Genomic DNA, 19,409 nt, shown 5'->3' with positions numbered 1-19,409 from the left:
GTGCTATATAGATATTGCTCTATATCTCCTATCTGCTTTTTGTCTTATAATTCTCCTGTGGTTTTGCAATCTGACCTTGTATTACAACACTCTTATACAGGATTTTCTAGACAGTTATATTTTGGAGGACAGTGTGGGTGAGAGTGATGTGTAATACCTTATTATTCAGAGCAACTGCATCAATCACAATGCCATACAATATCAAAGTAAACAGTACCAGTACAGGATATCATTCTTGCATTTCTGAGCACAGTGTTCATATTTGACAGACCCGTGGGAGAAATGTTTGCTATCACTACCTGAATGTTACCACACACAGTACCAGATTCCACATTACTATTATGTACATACATCTCACTCTGTTACTGTACACACTCTGGCCACAGCTTGACAACATGGGGGTGTAAATGGGACATACATGGCTTCTTACTCTCATAAGGTTTTGGGGAGTTGCTAGTGTGCCAACTTTGTTCTCATAGATGTGTGTCAATCAGTTGTATTTCCTGTTTGCTGACTATACATCTGGGATCAACCCACTGATTTTCCAGGGGGACAGCTTGACAGGCAGCAGATATGAGCCACTTTACTGGACATTCTGGACATATCTATACAGTTGTGGGGTATGGTTCTGTATGCAGACTACTACAAGTGCCAGGATTCGAACCATGGCTTTTTGTGCTAAAAATAAGACAGTTCATGTCTCAGTTGCATGTGCTATTCGGATTTTGTTGCCTGCCTTTTCACTGTTTTCTGTCTATGTGTCTCTCAGTTGTACTAAATGGTCTCTGGGGATTACACAAGTCATATACAGGCATTCCTACACATTCAATTTATGGTGCACAGTGTGGGTAACAGTACTTAATACAACAGTACTAGAACATGATTGCAAATCTACATTACCTTAGGATACCAGAGTATACACATGCAGTCCCGCAGTTAGACCTTTATTGTCAGGCTATTATGCTTTTATTTACATACAAACTATATGAGACTCTTCCTGCCATTTTCTCCGGTGTATGCAGTACTTGCCTTAAACAATACAGGTTTTATACAAGCAATTAACTTACTAATACTTTTAGATTAATTTCCTATGACAGTACATGCAAAAGTATTACTGACCTGCCTCGCATCACAACCTCTCCAGGTGACTTCCGTGGGCCTTCTGGTTCACGGCCCACTCACTTGCAGCTGTGGAGGACATAAGAGGAATATTTAGCCATACCTATCCATGATATACATGAGATGGAAATTATTACACACATAGTGGAGTGATACACACAGCAGGGACAACCCCTGTCATTCTAGCCTCTTGGATCCACTGCTCCAAGAGGTCCCCCTTATGCCACTTCAGGTTGGCATACTGATGCCTGACCTGCTCACCAGTTTGGGGTATGCCAGTGATACTGTTGAGGTCACGGGTGAGACGGTCCCAGGCTAACGCCTTATATTGGGAACCTTGGTGCTTGCCATGCAGCAGTCTCTGCTCATGGTCTTTGACAAGGAGTCCTGCCATGACTCTGGACTCCTGGATGCACCAGCACTGCACCTGAAAGGGCACACCTTCTCCCCTTTCAGCCATTGTGCCTGCAAGGGGAAGCTACGACCAGTTATGTGATTTATTCCCACCTGTTGGGTTTAAGTAGACCTGATTTACTGCACTTTTCCATGACTGTCCAGTTTTGAAAAGGCTAGGCTATGGGCAACCCTGCTTACTTAAGGTTTGCATTGTTTAAAGGGGTATACCACTGGGCACATTGAGTTAGCTGGCCTACACATTGCTTACACCTCCTAAGCTGGCCTATGCAATACTTAGCATTGCTTACATTAGACTTTGCATTATATTTTCATTTTGGCATGGATTTATTTTCATTACATCTTATATATATGCCTGGTATCCATGATTCATGTGTACATACACTTTATGGGGTCCTTGTGTTTTATTGGGGACCTCGACAATCTATTACAATTACACCTCACATCTGGACTTACTGCTGTACTCCACTTCACATATTTATGTTATGTAGTGCGTTATAGAACATATGACTATATACTGATTCCTTTCACAGGTTCAGTTTGATTTTTACTATAGTGAAGACTTGTTTGGTGATACCTAATTCTTCTGTACTGCTGTGATGGCTTGGTAGTTAACTACTGTAATTATAGTGTATAGGGTCCTGGGTTCAAGACCTGCAAGGTTGTTTATTTTGTTGCTGGGCAGGACAAGGGCCATTGGATACAGAGTGATTAAGGCACTTTTGAGCAGTTGTAAGCGGGTTTGCTCAGGTTTGTACAAGTGTAAGCAATGCTAACCTCTGGTTAAAAATGCTTACAGAGAGTTAGCTTTAGTATTGCTTAACCTGTGTGTGCATTGCTTACCCCCACACAAATGGGCTTAAACTCACTTACTAGTGCTTAAATATGCTTACTACTGCTTATTGGTTCTTACACTTGCTTACTAGTGCTTACTCCCACTTACAATTGCACTGATTTAGACAGTAATATCTAATGGTTCCTGGGAAGGTGGGAGATTTGGAAGCTGTATGGAGTTTCCATTCATTACACATTTTACCTTCCATTTGTATCCATGATTCCTGTGTACATATACTGTATGGGTCACATGTGCTTATCTGTGGACTTTGCAACATTATGACACAGGCACCTCACATGTGCATTTAATGCAGTACTCCAGTTCACAAATATATGTTATTTAGTAGGTTATGCAACTAAAATATTGGTCATAACATGATTTGCCATGGAAAATGGAATGTGCTGCAGTGGGACTCGAACTGGGAATGCCTCCTCATAAGGCAAATGCTTTGCTCACTACCCTACTGCTATACTGCTTTATTTGCATATATCTTCCTTGTTATCCTCTAAAGCCATTTAAGTTGCATTAACCATAGCTAAGCGATGGGCAAACCTGCACACCTATGGTTAGCTTTAATTGGATTCATAATAAAAACAAAATAGGTTTGTTTATTTGATTTGTTTTACTATTGCTGTTGTACATGTGGGGGAATGTTGCTGAGGATATGCAGACACCTATGAGTGGTCTCACTCATTCCTTTGGCCTTTGTGCTGTTTTTCATTTCTCAGACATGTCCCCTGCACTATTACATGTTCCATGTAAAATTAGGAGCTCAGGCAGCGCACCTTCATTAATATGCATGGCACCTTGCCATCCTGCTCCTAAATGTCCGCTTTCGTGCAGGACTATGCTAGTCCTGCATGAAAGATTAGTAAATCCAGGGGGGTTGTTGATACATACTTTGATTCAATCATATATAATTACTGTTATTACCTAACCTAAGTACAGCAGGAAATCTAGATTTCAATAGATTCTGATAATGGTTATAAACAGACTGTGATGAATGTGAACTGCTCTGGAAGAACAAGGAGTTACTGTAACAACAACAACAACAATAATAATAATAATAATAATAATAATAATAATAATAATAATAATAATAATAATAATAATAACAATAATGTGTCAGTCAGAATGACAACTGTAAATTAAGCAGAATTCCCAAATTCCCAGAACAGCAGTAAATGTCCTACTTTCACTAGTAAAAAAGAGCATCTCAATTGAAGGAAACTCTGACACAATGCATAATATTAACAGATTAGGAGTAAATGTTTTTTAAAAAGAAACAAAGGGAAATAGAAACACTTACCTGATGTACTTGGGACTAGAAGCTAGTTCAAATCTGGTTATAGCTGATAATCCAGTAGCAGTGAGCAGGAAGGAAATCTAGCACAAAATAGTCCATCTAGAAAAGTCACATACAGCCAGAAGAATGGCAAATATAAATTAAGCCTAGACCAAGCAGAACAGCCAGAGCACCAACGCATTTCCTATACCCAGTAGAAAAAAAAGAACATGGTCCAGTCAAGTAAAACTATAGCACAATAAACAGTGTTAAAGCATAAGCAATATATGCACTATAAAACAATCAAACTGAATTGAATAAAAAACACTTCCCTGATCCCTTTGTGACTGAAGGCAAGGTCAGATCCATTTACAACTTGTCAATCCAGTAGCAGTGTGTAGCAAGGAAAGACAGCACAAAGTATCACAATCATTTAAAGCATGAGATGATAGATTGCTATCCTTAGAAAGAAAGAGAAAAAGAAAGAATAACAGAGTTATATTATTCTCATTACTAAAAAATGTTCACTGACAGTTTTGTAATTGCACAATAGTCTGAGGACCTTACTTTGGTCTCACTCCCTTAAATATCAGGAACTCTGCCAAAAGGCACACATCTGTTAACTGTTTCACTGAGATTTCTGAAATTGAACAATGTTAGCAAGTATATCATGAGGAGCCCTGCTGCTAACTAGTCAGATACATGTCAGTCCTGCACTGGAAAGTGTCTGTGACATTCACCACAAAGCATTCCTTTCACCCTAAGGACCACTTACCAAGTTGCCCACTGTCTTTTCTCTTAACCATTAGATTGCACTGTGTATGCCATTTACTTCATTAGCTTCTTAGTGTCTACATTCACTGAATGTAAAAAAACATGTACTACTTTGTGCCTCTTTGCTAATTGTTCAGTATCAGCTGTAAAACTGATTGCTTTCTGTAACAACTGGCCACAGGGTGGGAAGCCCACTATGCTCAGCCTCACTATTCTCAACTTCACTTCACTCTCCTACCCTACCCTTAATTCCCACCCACCCAATTTTACACTGTCATTATACTTCCCACATACACCTTTCACCAATTAATCCCATTCCCCTAGACTCCCAAAACAACTTTACTTCTGTTATAGAAATACCCCTGTTCCTATTCACTTATTTCCCAACTTCCAACAGTTAGCATCATTACCAGCAGCCTTTCTCCTTCCCATACTTCTTTGCACTGCATCCATTTTTTTGTCAGACCCCTCCCTAACAGTATATCTAAGTCATTCATAAGCAAAATTCCCTCTTCATAGGTTCATAGATTCATAGGTTCATACTAGGCTATCAGCCCTAGGGCCTATATAAGTCTAGCCAAAACAATTCCCTGGATATTTCTTCCCACAATATTTACTTCCCTGGACCCATGTCTAGCAGGGCAACTGACATGATCCTCGGGGTGAATTTCCTATCTCCCATCCAATCTTCATGGTTCATTTTGAAGTAGGCCAAGGAGCTCTGCTTGACATGTATGGGCAGTCTTTTCCTGAGTATGGGGATTCTCTGGGTCAGGAACCTATCCCTCCAGCATGTTTTGTTCATTGTGAGCGTGTGTCTCTGAGGGATTGGGATTTATTTAAGTGTAGCATGTCCAACAGCTCAGGGTTTGACATGGCCTTGTATGTTAAGTAGAGATCACCTCTGAGTAGATGATATGCCACAGAGTATAGCTGGGTTTTTTTAGACGGTCAGCATAGGTCATCTGCTTTAGGCCTGTGATTCTTTTAGTGAGGTATTTCTGCGGCTTTTCCAGCTGTTGCAGATGTCTTGTGAGGTACATACCAAACGAGGCGTTGTACTCTATAATGGGTCTAATGAGGGATGAGTACAGTGGGACAATGCCCTCCTTTTTTCTGGATGAAAAGCCCTTAGTGATGAGGTGTGCCACATAGAATGATTTCCTGACTATTGTGGCGATGTGGTTATCAAAGGTGAGACCACTGTCCACCTGTGTCCCTAAATCTCTCATCACACTTTCAGTGTTTAGTGTACTGCCACCTATGTGGTAATTCATGGGTACATGGTTTTTCCCAAAGGAGATTACTATGCATTTCTTGGCATTAAGCTTGAGCCCATGGCTCTGGCACCAAGCATTTGTTTCTGTAAGGCCATTTTGTAGAATATCCACATCATTCAGGGATTCATTAATGGCTCCCAGTTTGCAGTCATCTGCAATTTTTTTTAGCTAGAGTCCCTTAGTGTTGGCCTGTACTTCAGAGAAGTAGATGGCAAACAAGAGTGGTCCCAGGACTGAACCCTGAGGTACTCCACTTGTCATTTGTCTGGAGATGGATTTGGGGTCGGCTACTTTTACAGTCTGGGTTCTGTCAGTAAGCCAGTTGGCAACCCATTAAGTGATGTAGGGATTTATGCCCAGCTTAGTAAGTTTATCTATGATTCCAGAGTGGGGAATGGTGTTGAAGGCCTTGGTGAGGTCCAAATAGGCTGTGTGGACCACCTTACCCTCGTCCACAGCTCTGGAGACTGATTCAAAGAAGTCAATCAGGTTCAGGAGACAAGATCTGCCCTTCACAAACCCAAACTGGGTGGGGTCCAGTGTTTGAAGGTTGTCAATGTCTTTGTTTATAAGTTCCATGATAATGTGTTCCATTCCCTTGCAGATCAGGCTCATCTGACTGATGGGACAGTAGTTTCTAGGCTCCAAGGAGGATTGCCCCTTGTGGAGTGGGATAACTGTAGCTGTGCACCACTCAGTGGGCACAAAGCCTGAGGTGAGGCTATGACTAAACATGACACTTTGGTGAGGTGCCAGTTCATTTTGTAGTTCATGTAGTGCACAGCCCAGGATGTCATCTGGTCCCATGAATGCCATATTCTTAGCTTTGGAGAATGTGGTTTCTATCTGTGTGGCCGTGATTACCGGAATTTGTCAGTCTTTTGGTATTGAGATGGGCCCTTTAAGGGGTAAGAGAGGGGTGAAGTTGGCACTAAATCGATCTGCCAGTATATTGGCAATATCCTTGGGATCAGTATATTTAATGTCATTCTGTTGTAGCTCAGAGCATATCTGAGCATTGCCATTTAGATTCTTGACATAACTATAGAATGCCTTATGGTTGTCTTTGGAATCTTTGGCAATTTTATTTTTGTAACTAGCTTAAGAGGATTTTATGAGGGATCTCAGTTTCTTACTGAGGCTGGTAAGGGAGTTTTTTGCATCCTGGGATTTTCCTCTTTTCTGCAACAGTTTCTTTCTATTGTATAGTTTGTTTATGGCAGGGGACCACCAGATTGGCTTCATTTTTTTGGAGGAGAGCATCATGGTTCTATTTGGGATAGCACGATTCATGCAAGAGTAGATCTGCTTGTACAGTGCCTTAGTGTAGGATTCAGCAATCAAACTTTCAGCTCCCATCTGCATGGGTGTCATGAAATTTGTCACTTCAGACTTGAGTAGCATGAAGTTGGCTTTGGAGAAGGTTTTTATGGAGGTTTCCTTACTGGGGGATGGGGGTGGGATGTGGATGTCAAGGGTGATTTGTTTTCTGGTCAGACCTGACCAATGAGGGGGTGACCACTGGTGTGGAGCATCTATCTCCTATATTGGTAATGACCATGTCTAGGATATTGGAGACCCTGGTGGGACAATGGATTAGTTGATCCAGAACATTGGAATTTATGAATTCCAAGAACCGCTGGGAAAAAGTGCTGGTACCCGAGTAGTTTTCTCAGTTAATAGCAGGGTAGTTGAAATCACCCAGTATTAGGGTGTTTGGTTATATCTTAATATTTTCCAGTATGTTTAGAAAGGTGTAATGAGAATCTTGGGGCATGGTGGGAGATCTGTAGCAAGATACAATTTGGATTGCAGTCTTACCTAGTGTTAATTGTACCTGGAGAATTTCAGATGCATTGTGTTGGGCAACTAGTTTGGAGGTGTGAATATCCTTGGTGAATATGGACACTCCTCCACCTTTAGTGTTTCTGTCTTGGTTTGGTGGCCGAAAAGTGTGGTAAGAGTTGTAGCCTGGTATTGCAGGGGTGCCCTCTGGAGCCTTGAACCAGGTCTCAGTTACTGCACAGATAACAATTTTCTCCATTTTTTGGAGTGATTCGAGAGAGTGCATTTTGAGGTTTAGACTTCTAGCATTGAGTAGCATTACCTTCAGATTTTGCATGTTTGTATCTGTTATGGTAGTGGTTTTGTCCTTTGAACCTTGCCTAAAAAAGGGGTGGCAAGAGATTTAACCAATAACCTGAATCCCAGGGGTGGCAGGTGCAAACCATCTTTGGCAAAGCATCATTTTTTGTCAATCATGTTGTCCCAGGCAGACAGATACTGGATCCCCTTTGAATGACACCAGAAGCTTAGCCAATTTGTTGAAGTCAATCATTTTGTCCTTTCACTGTGGTATCATTCTGGGTGAAGGCAGGATGCTACTCAGGGCTAGGGTCATACCTGCCTGGGCCACATGATCTGAGAGCTCCTCCATGTCTCTTTTCATGTAGTCCAGGGGGGTATGTCTCAAGTCATTCACTCCAACATGGACAAGACAAGAGTCATATTTGGACTTGTTGTGGAGTGACTTGAGTGGATGCGTTATGTGGTGGATCCTGGCACCTGACAGGCAGCTGACTGTAATTTTCTCCTTGTTCAACCTAGTGAGTGGGACATCAATGTGCCTAACTATAGAGTCACCTATGACTAAAGGGTTGGGTACATTGTCTTGCCTTAGGAGCTGTTGTTGGGTGGCACACTGGTGTTGTGAGCTATGTGTCACTTTGGTTGTGACTGGTGTTTGCGTTTCAGCTTCGGAGGTCATTGTTGCTTGGGCAGGTTAATGTTAAGGGCCTCCACATATGAGGGTTTAGTGTTGCTATGTGTGGGCTGTTGATAGTGTGGGTTTTGAAGGGATATGTGTTGCTTAATGTGTAGTGCAGGTGTTAAACTTTTCCTCCTGACTGTCTCTTGGCTGGTGAGAGCTTTGCTTCCCGTTTGGCTATGTAAGTGCATCTCTCACAGGTTGTAGTGTTGGGTGGTAGGAGGTGAGGGTTGTCTGTGTATATGAGGCAGTTGCTGCATTGCCCCGGTATGCCCAGATTCACCAGGTGGACAGGAGAAATCACTGGAAGCTAACCCTTGGACATGCCTGTTTAGGTGCTTTTTTGTAAAGTACAAGAGCTGTTTTCCATTACCTTTGCAAGGTACTTTGCAATTATAGGCTGTTTAGTTCCTACGATTAATTTATCCTTATTAACAAGGAGAGTTGAGTGGTTGTATCAGTTTAAGTCTTCCTAGTGCTTTCCAGTAGGTTCTAGAGCAAGTGCTAGACACAGGGGTTCAGATTTTAGTGCTACTACTGGGAAACCAGCTAGTTCTATGGGAAAATTTGAAGAGCAGACTTTCTGGCACCTGGAATAGTTTACTGCATGATGTGAAAAATGTGCAAACGTGCATTTTTAAGCCAGAAAGTTGAAAGGGATAGAAATCAGCCCAAAATGGCTAAAATTACAATTACAGAGCTGGAAACCACTCCTCTAGTGTTAGACAGGCAGTACAATGCTCACCACTCCCACTGGTAAGCAGTAGAACTTACCTCTACCACAGCAAGATCTGGATAGCTCTGAACACAGAAAATAAAGTCCTAAAACCAGCAAAACCTAGGATCTGGACTATACTAGCTAGCAAAGGCAGGAAATGAGCAAACAAGATAGTATTTTTTTTTGGTTAAAACATCGCTGTAATCATTTTTGTATGCTACAATTGGATTAAAGCATATCTCTCAACTTTTCAGATATAAGATATCTTAATCTTCAAAAAAGATATTCACCTCAGAAAATAAAAATAAGGCTTAGTTCCAGGACAATAAAGGTTGTCTTCCACCAATATATAGATTTCCTTCCACAGATGTTTCATAAAAAGTAAACTATTCGATTCCTGTTCCAAGAATTAAATCCACGATGTTGTAGTAAACCACTTTAATATAAAATAAAACTAAAACAACAAATATTTACACAGATTAAGCGCTTTCATCTCTCCACAGAGACTTCATCAGAATCATCTAATAACCTTTCTGGAAACATTTTATATATTTACATTCACTATCATTGGTTGGCCATTTAGTACTTCAATAATCCAATTATTCAATTATATAATCATGCTAATGTTTTACTTCAAACCTTCTGGTCTTTTTTTGTTTTTTTTGAAAAAACCTTAGTATATGCATTACATTTACAAGTTTACAAGAATATACATAGTCTTCCAAGATGTATATACCACCACATAGTAAAAACATTTAAAAAACTTGTAATCTAATCTATCAAAAAAAATTTAATAATAAATATAAAATATAAATAAAATACCTTTTTGCATACATATATATATATATATATATATATATATATATATATATATATATATAGGTAGGTATGTCTCCCTAGAAAACATATACTAAATGCATATATGTATTATTATGTATATGTACACAAATATGTACATCTAATGGACATCACCTACTAATCTGGGGTCCTCCAACTTACATGTTACTAGTGGGTAAATTCTTATTTACTTTTTATGTTGTGCCTTTTTGGGTCTTCTGAGAGCAATTTTAAGGCTGGGGTTATAGAGATATGGTCATTCAAGCCTTTCCTACTACATGCATCCAGCCTGAGTTGCCATATCATTTCTCTAAATTCTAACTTAGTTTCCCAGTCACCTCCTCTTTCCAAATGCTCCACCTCCTCAAGTACCCAAAACCTGAAGTCAGCCTCTTTACATGACAATATATGTCTATATAAAGCATTGTTTTAATTTTTCTTGTTAATATCTCTGAAGTGTTCATATATTCTTACTCTAAGGTGGCATTCTGTTTTACCTACATAATATCCCCAGCAGGTTTTAACCCCCTTTGAGTAATAACTGTTGTATCTTTTTGCTCTTAAGGTCATATCTATACTTGGAATCCTAACTTCTTTTAACCTTGCTATAAAGGGGCATTGTGTACATCTCCCACACTTAAAAGTACCATATTTCAAAACAGTTCCCCCTACACTTGTTTTCTTATTCATCTCTAAAATATTTTTTACATTTTTATTTCTTCTAAAACTATATCTTAAGGTGTTCTGAGAAACACTCACCCTTGTTGGTATGGTACTGAACATCCCCCAAATTTAATTTATACATTTCTTTAACCATCCTATTCCATTGTAATAAGTCAGTGTTAAATACTCCCTATTGTCACTGTCAACTTTTCTTTTTTGATCCCTCAGTGTTTGTTTGTTGGTTAATAATGGTACATATATAGTTCCCCATCTCTGTGTAACATATTCTTTGATGGATTCAATTAACTCATCCGGGTATCCCCTTTCATGGAACATTTTTTGCACATTTCTGATTTCTTCCAAGAACTCTTTTCTATCCGATGTCATCCTTGCTATCCTAATCATCTGGCCCTTTACTATATTCATTTTGAAATGGTAAGGGTGGTCACTCTCATAATGAAGGTATGCATTTGAATAACATTCCTTTCTGTATATACTAGACTTATAGGTGTTATTACTATGATCTTTACATAGTCTAACATCTAAATAGTGTATTTCCTCTTTAACAATCTCATGTGTGAATTGTAAAAAGCCAGTACTGTGGTTGATAAAATCCATAAATTCCATTATAATTTCATCTGAACCATCCCACAGGAGGAAAATATCACCCAAAAAATGGTAATAACCTTTTATGTATTGGTAATATATGAATTTTAATACATACTCTTGTTCTCAATATAGGATAACAATATTACCATAGGTCAGGGCACAGGCCGACCCAATAGCCACCCCATCCTTTTGGTGGTATAGATCACCCTGAAAAAAGATGTAATTGTATTTCAACACCAACTCCATGTTTTCCAAAACCAGTTTAAACTCATCTGCTGTTAAAAAAACTATTTCAGCTAACATTTTTTCAAACCACAGCAACCCTTCAGTATGAGGTATAACTGAAAACAGGTCTTTTATGTCTATAGTAATAAAACTTGTTTCCTCTATATATGGATCTTTTCCAATTTTGTTCAAAAAATCCCAAGAATCCACTATAGTATGTGGGTAGTTGAGATGAAATTCCTTTAATTTTGTGTCCACATATATAGCAAGCGGTTGTGTTTTTGATCCTTGTGAGGATACAATGGGTCTCATGGGTGGATTGTCTGGTGCCTTGTGTATCTTGGGAATGCCGAAAATGGCTGGTATAACTGGTTTGGAGACTTTTAAAAAAAATATATAAACTAATATCTATAAGTCCCTGTAATAAATTGTCTTCTAATATATCTATTTTTTATAAGAAATATTAACCTCATTCATTGAAACCAAAACATAACGGTTATCTTTACCTAATATTTCCAACATTCTGTTGGTATAGTCCCATTTATCCATGAGTACAACCCCTCCCCCTTTATCAGGTTTCATTATCCGAATTTTATCATTATCACTTAGTTCTTTGAGTAATTTGCCTTCTTCTATTGACAAATTCACCTGTAACTTCTTTTCTTTTTTATATTCTTTTCATAGCCTACTAACAATACAACTTTCAAAATGTAATATATCATGGTGTAGGGGAGGGTTGTAAATACTCCTCTTTTTTAACATATTCCCCCTGTCATTTAAAACCTCATCTTTAAATATGTGTACAAGGTTTAGTTTTCTAGTAAACATCTTGACATCAAATATAATACTCTCAATACTTGATTTTCTTGTTGGAACAAAAGTGAACCCCTTTGTGAATAATTTAAAATAATTCTCATTAATTATTGTATCTGTATAGTTAAAAATATTAAAATTGTTAAATGAATAAACTGTAAGGTTTTGTTTTACAAAATTACCTTCTTGTTCATTTATGTCACTATCAATATTTTTCTTATAATTTATCCCTATCTCTGTCATCTGTAACCATTCCTCCCATATTTGTGAATATTGTAATTGCCCATCACTTGGGCATAGGAAGGTTGTTGGGTTCGGTTCCGTATCCTCTCGGACCTTCTCGGTCCTTCCCCCTCTAAAGGGTCCTCCCCACTTTGGTTCTCTTCTCTCCCATAATTCTGTTCATACCCATTTTTGTTATACTTGTGGGGGTCATACTCATTTTGTTTCCTAAATCTACCATTTTCACCTACTCTGTTGTTGTTATAACCATCCTCAAACCTCCATTGCCCTTTGGTGTTCCTATTGTCACAGTAATAGGCTATTCCACATTGATATTCATTCAAATCTCTTTCCAGTTTCATAGCTTTCCTGTTGTAACTTTTAGTAGTAGTATTATCTACATCCTGCAATGTTCTAAAGTAAACATTCTTATATTCGGCAACTGTAAAAAGCAAATCAGCATTAATCTCTCTGTTCAGCCTCTCTATCTCATTTTTACATTGCGCCATCATACTTTCATTGTTTTTTATCATGGCTTTTAATATGGCCAAACCACATTCGTTTAAAATATCACTGATTACTTTGAAAAATTCTGTATCAGCAACAGTATTATTCGGGAACTTACTGATCCTAAGTCTCTTAGGTACAATTTTATCATTTAAACATTTATTAAAATACCAGTTGTCAACTGCTAAAGTTTTGTACCTAGTCAAAAGTGTTTTAAAAGTCTTACATTTGTCATTATAGGTCATGTTATCAAGCTGATCTCTCCCTTCGTGTTTATCAGCTTTACTAAAGGATTTGTACAACCGTAAATTAAAGTCCACATTCGCAAAATAGTTATCCCTGCTGGCTTCGTTGTGTTCACTCCCAGTTCTCCTGGTCTGTCGACCAACGGCCTCACCTCCTCTAATCACTGTATTTTCCTGAACCTGCTCCCCTCTCCTCGTCACTTGGTTAGGTTCACTTCTGGCGTCTGATGTCATCTCGGCCTCGACCGTTATCCTCGGACTGCTTTGTGTACATGGTAATTCTGCTCCTGAATCAGGAAGTAGGTTATCATTTTGCGAATAGTTCTGTATTACCCTGATTAGTTAATTCAACAGGGTGCTGTTATTCATTGTGCGGAGACTCCTCGTAACCAGAACAATGCCACAAAAAACAATAACCACAAAAAAGATATTCACCTCAGAAAATAAAAATAAGGTGTAGTTCCAGGACAATAAAGGCTGTCTTCCACCAATATATAGATTTCCTTCCACAGATGTTTCATAAAAAGTAAACTATTAGACTCCTGTTCCAAGAATTAAATCCACAATGTTGTAGTAAACCACTTTAATATAAAATAAAACTAAAACAACAAAAATTTGCACAGACTAAGCACTTTCATCTCTCCAGGGAGACTTCATCAGAATCATCTATCTTAGTCTTCCCCCAATCTCTCTACGTCCATACACAGTTAAATTAGTACTTTGTTTTACTACCTTTCTGTACCCATACGTATTCTACACTAACAGAACCCCGTCACATAAATTCGGATCTATATTAAAACCCCAAAAGATCTAAAACGTTAATGTATGCACATCGACACATAAAGGTCGATGTACATACACATCGAAACACTTAAATGGCGAAAATCAAAATACCGACCGTGTTTCGTCAACAAAACACTCCACACAGGTAAGTACAAAAAAAAATACATTAACATGCTTATGCAGGGAGGCAATCCCCCCTGCACCCCCCTTGTGGGGGGCTTAACCCCCTCACACCCCATCCTTCTTAAATACACCAACTCCGAGACCACACTACAGTAGGGAAAATGATACATTTCCTTATCCCCCACCACTGCACTGCTGGCTAGGAAACACATTCGGCGTTTTGATTTTCACCGTTTACGTGTTTCGCTGTGTATGTACATCAACCTTTATGTGTTGATGTACATACATTCACATTCTAGATCTTTCGGGTTTCTAATAGGTAACCATATATTCATCCTATTTCATATCGCTATTCCCCACACCTGCACATCTGTAAATCACCTTTAAGTCTACAGACTAAACACAATCTATTATTCTACATTTCAACTTCTACTTTTCCCAAATAAACAATCCTTACTTCTTATCTTAACTTCATACTCTCCCTCTATCCTTTCCAACCTCTCTAGTTCTTACATTTCAGAAACAATATCTTACTTCTACAATTGCACATTCAAGTACCTGTTCTCCTACTTTCACACTTATCCTATTGACATCCATTACCCTCACAATTCCAGCAATACTCTTACATTTTATCCTCCTTGGAAAATACTTCTGAACCTCATCTCCCAATCATGCTCTACCTATATCAGTACTCATATATCCTAGTATTCAAGTACAGTTATCCAAGGCAACAACCATTTACTGACAAAATGGATATTAAACAAAATCAAGCAAAATGCCTGTAGTCATACCATTATAACCCCCATATACATAAAAGTAGAGGTGACATTTACCCAAACCCATGCCCAAATCAGCATATACAGGCACCAGACAACATACCCCATCAGCTCCTTTACTGATAACAGCTCACCCACAGTCCCACCCTGGCATTCATATATACCATACCAACTTATGAAGCATTTATAATAAACTCCCTTAAGTACATGAATGGATAGCACTATACACTCCAGATATCTAACACAGCTGCTATAGAATCCTGGATCCACCTGGGAAAAAATTTAAAATTGCCCTGCCAGGCTATAACATTATCAGATTAAACGCAGGCAGAAAAAAAGAGACGTGTCACCATTTTTCTACAAAAACGCACTAGAAACCTCCCTTCTCCTCCATATCCTGCCATTTTTCTTTAACTCAGAAATCTGCTAACCATTCTAAAGCTAAGCAGTCACAACACAGTTGCAATCATGAGTATATGCATGTCCATAGGTAAATAGGTAACAAAATTCTGGCAGATATTCTCTGCTGGGCATCCTCAAAAATCCATCATGAAACCATAATATTGGACGATGTTACTATAGACTGGCAAACCATCTGATAATCTGACCAGTAATATACATCTGTACAAGTTAACCTGACGTCTAACCACACCGAGATATAACAAAGCCACAGCCAGACAATCATACCTTGACTGGATCCTAACATCCTCTTCAAATAAAATATCATTGCATGGAAATCTGTCATATAGCCTAAGTGATCACTTACCAATCTACACCATAAGACAACTAAGCAGCAGCCCCAAAAACATCATTACAGCCTGGTAAGAAAAAGTACTATTTTTCATAAAGTCACTTTTATTAATATACTACATCTCCTTAAATGGGAGTCACTAAAGACTCTCATCATAGGTGATGCTAACTGTGAGTCCAGCAAAACTTTCCTAGGTGTTTTACACACATTTTTCCATATTAGAATAAAAAAAAAAAAGAGTGGGTGTGCAATAGGTTTCAGCTCTGAGCATATTTCAGTTCATCCTGATCATGAACTACCTTAGCAAACAGTTGGAGGGGATAGATCAACAAAGCTGCTGTTAGTACAGGATGAGTATTAAATTCAGGCACTGAACAAGTACTTCAACAAATGATGGAACTGAATGCAAAACTGAAGGCACATGGAAGAAAATGAGTACAAATAAGATGGTTGTAAAGGCAGCAAATTTGTGAATCAGAGGAAATTAAAAATTGAGATAGTAATGACAATAGTGGGACAGGTTAACAGCTTCCAGTATCTGGGATTGGTGGCTGTGGATAAGTGAAGTCTGAATAAGGAGGGCAAATCTAGAATCAGTGTGGGTGCAGCTAACTGGGACAAATTGTCAGGGGTAGTGTGTGACAGAAGAATGCCAAAAAAGGTGAAAAGTAGGGTGTACAAAATAGTGGTGCAACCAGTGTTACTGTATGGAACAGAAACCTGAGCAGTACTGGCAGATCACATGAGGAAGCTAGAGATGATGGAGACGAGGAAGCTAGAGATGATGGAGATGAAGTACCTGAAATGTATGGTAGCAAGCACACTGTGGGACAGATGAAAAAATAAAAACATCGGAGTACATGCCCATGTAAATCCATTTACAGAGAAGATCAAACAGAACAGTTTACGGTCTTCTACACACATGTGCAGAAAAGCAGAAGACAATCTGGTAAAGAAGATTTGAGACAGACATGAAGAATACAAGAAGAAATGAGGGCATCCAGCAAAGGAATGGATTGTCTGAAAAAAAGATATGCAACAGTCAGAGGTTCTGTCAAAAAAAGTAAGAGAGTGTTATTGAATAGAAAGAGATGGCAACATTTGAAGTGATACCCTGACCCCATGTAGAAAATGGGAAAAAGGGGTTGATATATATATATATATATATATATATATATGTATATATATATATATATATATATATATATATATATATATATTTAAATATATAATGTATGTGTCTATTACATGTATATGTATATATATAAATAAATATATATATATATATATATATATATATATATATATATATATATATATATATATATATACATATAAAGAGAGAGAGGGAGAGAGATGATTACAGATATATGTAGATATATTATTGCAATGCCTAAGAAAGACAACTGTAATATTTTGGTGTGTGTGTGTGTGTGTGTGTGTGTGTGTGTGTGTGTGTGTGTGTGTATGTGATTGTTTCTGTTATTAAATATCTAAAGCAATGTACATAAAAAACTGAAGCTATCCATCCTCAACATATCTAATAAAAAAAAAACACTAAAATCACAAAACACAGAAAACTCATAATGATGAATCACAAAATATAAATAATTCTATTGAAATAAAAATACCCACTATAATGCAAACCAACTACAAAACTAATATCAGGTGTTGTCTTGGTAGGGGTGCTGTTTGGGAAAGGGTTTTTAGTAATGCAATGTGTAGGGTTAGAGTTAGGCACAGGGGTAGAGTGAAAGTTAATGGCAGCACCCAAGAGTAAACTTTGAAGGGGGCCTTTTGATACACTGGAATCACTACAGATTCTTTACATCCTTAGGAAATGGAAATAAGGAATATTATTTAATGTATTATGTGGGTTGCATATGTAAGCAAGCAAAAATGAGTTCAAGTAAAGAGTTTTGTATATACTAATGTACTAACAGATACATTAACTAAAGTAATCAGTGAAACAATTGTAAAGATCAAGCTAAGCATATTGAAAGTATAGGTGAAGGTCAAACCAAAATAACTTTAGTTGATTACATTCTCTTTCCAAAGGAGCAACAGTGTTTGTGGCAATGCCTCCACATTTCTATATTAATTAAATGCTGATTGATCTCATATACAGGATTTCAAGTAACTTATAATTAGGTCTGCATGTTTTGGAACAAATATTGCCCTCATACCAGGACCATTCAACTGATGATGGCAATTCATTAAAAAAAATCATATTCAATATAAAGTCCAGTAACAAATGAAAATCAGAAAACTCATTCACGTAATTTATTGACTCCATCATGTTTGAATATACTCGGAAATATTCAGTCCCACAATTCCTGCAAATGCCTGCATGCTTTATATATACATATGTATCATTACTATGATTACTATGGGTAACAAAGAAAATTGTAATATTTTAAGTGTACACTCATGCATCATGCATTCATATACATACATAAAAAAATATATATATATATATATAAATATATATATACACACACACACACACACACACACACACACACACACACACACACACACACACACACACACACACACACACACAGTGGATATAAAAAGATTACACAACCCTGTTAAAATGTCAGGTTTTTGTAATATAAAAAATGAGATTACAATAAATCATTTCAAAACTTTTCCCACCTTAAATGTGACCTATAACCTGTACAATTCAATTGAAAAACAAACAAATCTGTAAGGAGAAAAAATATAAAAAAATAAAAAACATACAATGATGCTGGTTGCATAAGTTTATGCACCCTTAAACTAATACTTTGTTGTGTGTGCACACCCTTAAACTAATACTTTGTTGAAGCACCTTTTGATTTAATTAAAAGCATTCAGTCTTCTTGGGTAGGAGTCTATCAGCATGGTACATCTTGACTTGGCAATATTTGCCCACTCTTCATTGCAAAAATCTTCCAAATCTGTCAGATTGCGAGGACATCTCTTGTGCACAGCCCTCTTCAGGTCACCCCACATATTTTCTATTGGCTTTAGGTCTGGGTTCTCGCTGGACAATTCCAAAACTTTAATTTTCTTCTGGTGAAACCATTCTTTTGTTGATCTGGATCTGTATGCTTGGGGTCATTGTCCTGTTGAAAGGTGAAATGTCTCTTCATCTTCAGATTTCTAGCAGAGGCCTGAAGGTTTTGGGCCAAAAGTGACTGGTATTTGGAACTGCTCATAATTCCCTTCACCTTGACTAAAGCCCCAGTTCCAGCTGAAGAAAAGCAACCCCAAGGCATGATACTGCTACCACCATGCTTCATCATGGGGGTGGTGTTCTTCTGGTGATGTGAAGTGTTGTTTTTGTGCCAAACATACCTTTTGGAATTGTGGCCAAAAAGTTCAACCTTGGTCTCATCAGACCATAACGCATTTTACCGCATGCTTTTGGGAAACCTGATGTATTGTTTTGCAAATTTTAGCCAAGCCTGGATGTTTTTCTGTGTAAGAAAAGGCTTCCATCTTGCAACCCTACCACATAGTCCAGACATATGCAGAATACGGGAGATTGTAGTCACATGTAGTACATAACCAGTACTTGCCAGAAATTCCTGCAGCTCCTTCAGTGTTGCTGTAGGTCTCTTGGCAGCCTCCCTGACCTGTTTTCATCTTGTCTTTTCATAAATTTTGAAGGGA

Source organism: Protopterus annectens, chromosome 11.part0, assembly GCF_019279795.1.
Source record: "Protopterus annectens isolate FY-2018-M chromosome 11.part0, PAN1.0, whole genome shotgun sequence".
Taxonomy (NCBI): Eukaryota; Metazoa; Chordata; order Ceratodontiformes; family Protopteridae; genus Protopterus; species Protopterus annectens.
The sequence above is the reverse complement of the archived record's forward strand: the minus strand, read 5'-3'. Positions refer to the sequence as shown.